General features: G+C 42.8%; 1 pseudogene across 1 annotated transcript; it reads left to right on the top strand.

The window, feature by feature from the left end:
- Nucleotides 1–297: 297 nt before the first annotated feature.
- On the top strand, nucleotides 298–1684 carry LOC308429726 (TBC1 domain family member 10B-like; annotated as a pseudogene). Its single transcript has one exon. The product of its transcript is annotated as a TBC1 domain family member 10B-like (transcript).
- The last annotated feature ends 4353 nt before the right edge of the window (nucleotides 1685–6037 follow it).

Below are 6037 nucleotides of genomic sequence, written 5' to 3'. Positions count from 1 at the left end.
GGGCAGGGCTGACTGCAGGCTTGGGTTTGCTGGCAGCCACCACTAGGAGCTCAGCTATGGCAGATTGGACAGCGGCTTTGTAGGCAAAGGCCATCTCTACAGCTCCGGACGGTGGGTCCCATTGGAAAGAAACAGTCCATGGGTTTATGGTGTTTATCGTCATGGAGGAGAGTATATGAGTAAAACGTATCCTGAATTCTCAGGGTGGGCCTGTGATTAAATGCTTTTTGCGGGGAGGAGTGTCTGGGAAGAAAAGCTAATTGGCTAAGCCTCCAGGACTTTAGGTACCTCATTATAATGAAAATCTGGCTGTCAAGGCCTTTATCAGAAGGTAAAGTGCGCTGCCTGAAAGGAATCCCCTCCTCTCTCAGAGCCAAGGCCTGGCAGTACCTCTCTAATAGCAAGGAACACCTGGAGCAGAACCCGGGCAAATTTGAGGAGCTGGAACAGGCTCCTGGGGACCCCAGTGGCTGGATGTGATTGAGAAGGACCTGCAACCACCTTTCCATGAGATGTTTGCTGCTCGAGGAGGGCATGGACAACAGAACCTGTATCGAATGCTGAAGGCCTACACCATCTACAGGCCTGACAAGGGCTACTGTCAGGCCCAGGCCCCAGTGGCTGCACTGTTGCTTAGGCACATGCCAGCTGAGCAAGCGTTTTGGTGCCTGGTACAGATCTGTGACAAGTACCTCCCAGGTGACTACAGTGCAGGGCTGGAGGCCATTCCGTTGGATGGAGAAATCTTTTTTGCACTCCTGCGCCGGGCTTCTCCATTGGCACGTTGTCACCTTCGGCGGCAGCCATTGACCCTGTGCTCTACATGACAGAGTGGTTCATGTGCATCTTTGCCCGCACCCTCCCCTGGGATACAGTGTTGCGTGTCTGGGACGTGTTTTTCTGTGAAGGCGTTAAGATTATTTTCCGAGTGGCTCTGGTCTTACTGCGGCACACTCTGGGTTCTGTGGAAAAGCCGCGCTCTTGTCAAGGCATGTTTGAAAAACCATGGAGCAGCTTCGAAACCTGCCTCAGCAGTCTATGCAGGAGGACTTCCTGGTGCATGAGGTAACCAACGGCCCAGTGACAGAAGCATTGATTGAGCGGGAGAATGCAGCCCAACTGAAGAAGTGACGAGAAACTAGGGGAGAGCTGCATTATCGGTCCTCACGGCAACATCGTGGCTCCCGAGCTATCCATGAAGAATGCAGGCAGCAGCAGCCACCCCTGGGCCCTTCCTCTAGTCGCCTCAGCCTCCCTAGTCTCAAGAGCAGAGGCTCCAGGGCAGTTGGAGGGGCTCCTTCCCCACCACCTCCTGTCCGCAGGGCTAATGCTGGGACTGTCCCTGGGGCTGTCATCATTGCATCCATCCCTTCCTTCACCTACTGGCAACAGCACCCCACTAGGCACCAGCAAGAAGACTAAGCATCAGGAGAAAGAGCTGCAGAAACAGGAGAAAGAACGAGAGAAAGAGTGGCAGAGACAGGAGAAGGAGCGGGAAAAGCAAGAGAAGGAACAGCAGAAGCAGGAAAAGGAACGGCAGAAGCTGGAGAGGAAGGGACAAGGCTGGAAACTTTCCTTGCGTCGAAAGCTTACTGGGTCAGGATGCTTTCCCTCCGCCAAGAGCAGCACTGGCACTCCCAGCTCCCTTGGCAGGCTCTTCCTTTTTCTAAGGACAGTAGCTTGATTCCCCCCCCCCCCCGACTCCTTGCCAGCAGCTGATCCCTACATGGCCAGGACAGCCACAGTGCATGGGACAGCTACATTTCTTAGGGTAACAGTGACCAAGTCTGGAGACTCTTTTGTCCAGTTAGGCTCAGCTTGATTCTCTGTCACGCCTATGAAGTTCTTCTGGGGTGCTGTCTTAATTTGCCTTTTGTCACCAGTGACTCTAGGCAATGGCAGTGAGCACTTGCAGATTCTTACACTCCGGTGGCTACCCTTAGATGGTGGAGCTAGGTTCCTTTTCCTGTCTTAGGGCCCTGCCTGTAGCCCCACTGTCTTTCTGGGGGCCAAGGCTGTTTTCTCTCCTGGATATTCTTGTGTTGTAATTATGTACAGAAGGTCAGGTTGGCCTAGGGTGGGTGCTCTGTCCTTTCCCCCTTTCCACAGCGACTCTACACTGTCCTTTCCCACTTTCCACAGCCCTCTACACTTCAGTTTATTTAAGAGGATATGCTAGGAAGTGTCCTCCATTCCCTTCCCACCCACGTCCTGCTCTTTCCTAACTCACTTGCTTTGATGCTCAGGCCTCTCTGCTGTAAAGTTAGAAAGCCTGTCTTTCATCTTGTTCCTTCCCGGCCTTTCAAGCCCCTCTCTGAATAAGGGTCTTCCCTTGAGTCCAGAGGATGGAACCCAATGTTTACATTCTCTTCTGTCATGGTCCCAGCCCAGTGACAGTTTGTGGCACTTTGAGGAACTGGAAAAAAAACCTGCTGTTATATCTGGATCTGTCTCCTGCCTTGTTATTTGAAGAGGGCTGTAGAGTGAGGAGGAAAGAGCCAAGAAGAAAGTCTGACTCTGCATAGGTTCAATCTGCTGATTGGGGCAGGAACATCTAGACCAGTGGTTCTCAACCTTCTTAATGCTGTGGCCCTTTAATACAGTTCTTTATGTTGTGACTCCAACCATAACATTATTTTCATTATTACTTAATAACAGTTTACTACTGCTATAAAAAAAAAAGAAAGAAAGAAAATCTCTTTTGTGCCTATGTGACCTGTGGTCAAGTCCTCACCTGTGGAGGGGCTTGGAGCATTGCTCTTACATGATGCCCACAAATCTATGGAGAGTTGTGGATAGTGATGGGTGCCTGGTTTCAGGAGTAAAGAGAAACTCCGACTGTCCCTTAGGGTCATCAGAGTCTCAAGCCTCTCAAATGGGAGCCAGGATACATTTCACAGCCCACTGCTCCAGATAAAATGTTAAGAATATTTTAATAACGATGTGACTAAAATAATATTTTTATGAAAGCCACAGCAAATTTTGAGTTTTCGGTTGTCCATATGAAAACATTCTTTATTTCAACTTTCTGGTAGATAAAACTACTTTTAAAATACTGTACTTTATGTTTTTCCCCATGGATATAGATATATAAATGAATGCAAAGATATTGCTATTCTGAAATCTCTTTTCATCTTTCCTTACCCACATAATTAATAGCATAAGTCTCTCACTAAGAATGTGAATTTGCTAACTAACCACTCATACCCACACATCAATATTTTGCCTTCAAACTTAATGAATTGAAATGCATGAAAAATCTTGAGGTATATTTATTTTTACTGAAAATATGACTGGCCAGAGCTTCTAGACTTATCCTTATCTTATGGAACAGAAATGTTCAGTGGGGTCTGTCAAAGACATGTACAACTATAACAGACAAACACACATGAAATCGAATTCAGTTTAAATGATCAGGAGCTAAGTAGAGAGGCAAGACTGTATATGACAATGGGCAATGGCCCAATGATGCCTTAAAAACACAGCGAGAATTGTGTGGTCTAGAAGTTTTGGTTCTGAGACTATTTTCACAAAGCCAAACCTCAGAAAAATGAGGGAAAATACATAGCTAAATGCAGTCTTACTTAACATGCATGAGAAAAGAAGAAATATATAAACATTACCTCTGCTAATTTAATGTCTAGTATCTTGCCCTTGACTTGAAGCCTGAATTCATAGTGTTTATGCAGACCTTAACTCCAAAGCCACAAATTACAATGTACAGTAGACTTAAGCCTGTAATGCTCACAGGGACCTAAGTAAACAGGCACAAATCCTACCAAGGTATATTTTAAATGACAGCTGGCTTATCCACAAAAATAATGAACAAAACAGGAATACAGTGTAATGTGCTCATGATAGTTAGCAACAATAATAGTCAATTTACAATTGTTTACACAGCTAAAATATCTTTAAAGAATGAGGAAAAATAACAACAAATGTGCTGATGGATGAGTTTACTTCTACTAAGCACCCTCAATAAAATACCTCCTGAAATGTATGTAGCTAAAAGACAGAAAGGGACCTTGTAAGATCTGAAATGCAAGGGTATCCAGAAGAAGGGACAGAAGACTAAAACACTGTGTTATATAATTAACATTTTTTAATTTTGTGGGTTGTAAAGACTAATCTACAACTTCAAAACATGACATTTATAAACATGCTCAGGGACAGGCAATGAGAAATAAAGCTATATAAGATCAATGAGTGGAAGTGACAGGTATTAAATTACTATAATCTATGACAAGTTATAAGTACATTTCTATTTTTATTTAGATGCTTCTTAAAAATCTTATACATGAATACTGCATGTACATTATTTCTATCTCCTGCCTCAAACTGCTCTCAAGACCCACTCCCTCTCAAAATCATAACCTCTACTTTTAAAATTATTTTGCATATAATTATATTCTTAGATATAATTGTATACACACATGTATACATGTATAACTGTCTTATGCATCAAACAAATATAGTAAGATTAGATGACTCATCAGGGAGTATATTTTTGAAGAATACTGGTTCTCACTTTCTCAGAAGCCATGACCTGCATACATAGTTCTTCATCTAGAGAAAGGGATTTGTGAGATATTTTCCCCATCCTTGGAGGCTTGGTAGCTGGTGTTTTCATTGTTTTATGGTTGTTGCATGAGTAACAATATCTTGGAGATTTCCTGAGTTCGTGTATAGAAGACACTATGTCACTGCAAATATTATGGTTTTCTTGACTCTTGCTGTCTCTTTGCTTGTTTATCTGAGGTTTTCTGAACCTTAGATGTGGAGGGATTGCATTGCAGGTGTATCGATTGAGCCTCTGTATTTCATGCAACATTGTTTACCATATTTGAATTAGTTCTAAATATCTCTAAATTCTCCACCTGCAGAAATATAAATTTTTTTTGTTGAGGATTGAGAGCTACTCTTACACATGAGTGTTTATATAGTCATAAATTATACTAGTTTACTAGTCATGTACAACTGCTATGAAGGGGGAAAATGGAAAACAAAGATAAGTAGGAGAGTAAAAGAGGGGAAAAGTAATGCAAAGAGAAAAGGGACCTTAAAGAAGTAAAGAAAAGTTAAGGCATTTAAATAAGTCATAGGGAATCTTTTTGTTTGTTTGCTTTTGGCTTTTCTTCAATTTTATTGGGCATTATCTGTATTTACATTTCAATTGCTATACCCTTCTCTACCCACTTCCCTCCTCCTCCCCCTCAACTTATGCTCTAAGATCAAGAATTGACAAATGGGACCTCATGAAATTGCAAAGCTTTCATAAGGCCAAAGACACAGTAAAAAGGACAAAATGACAACCAACAGATTGGGAAAAGATCTTTACCAATCCTACATCTGATAGAGAGCTTGTATCCAGTATATACAAGAAACTCAAGAAGCTATACCCTAGAGAATCAAAGAATCCCATTAAAAAATTGGGTACAGAGCTACACAGAGACTTCTCAACAAGGGAATATCGAATGGCTGAGAAGAACCTAAAGAAATGCTCAACATCCCTAGTCATCAGAAAAATGCAAATCAAAACAACCCTAAGATTCCACATCACACCAGTCAGAATGGCTAAGATCAAAATCTCAGTTGACAGCAAATGCTGGTGAGGATGTGGAGAAAGAGGAACACTTCTCCACTGTTGGTAGAATTGTAAACCACTGTTGGTAGGTACAACCACTCTGGAAATTAGTCTGGATGTTCCTCAAAAAATTGAGCATGTTGCTACCTGAGGATCCAGCTATACCACTCCTGGGCATATACCCAAAAGTAGCTCCAGTATCTAACAAGGACACATGTTCAACAATGTTCATAACAGCCTTATTTGTAATAACCTGAAGCTGAAAAGAACCAAGGTGTCCTTCAACAGAGGAATAGATACAGAAATTTTGATACATATACACAATGGAGTACTACTTAGCTATCAAAAACAATGAGTTCATGAGTTTCCTAGGCAAATGGATGGAACTTGAAGCTATCATCCTGAGTGAGGTACCCCAATTGTAGCAGAACACTCATAGTATGCACTCGCTTA

This window comes from Micromys minutus, assembly GCF_963924665.1.
Source record: "Micromys minutus genome assembly, chromosome: 14".
Classification (NCBI taxonomy): domain Eukaryota; kingdom Metazoa; phylum Chordata; class Mammalia; order Rodentia; family Muridae; genus Micromys; species Micromys minutus.
Note: the sequence above shows the minus strand (reverse complement) of the source record. Positions and strands in the feature narration are given on the sequence as shown.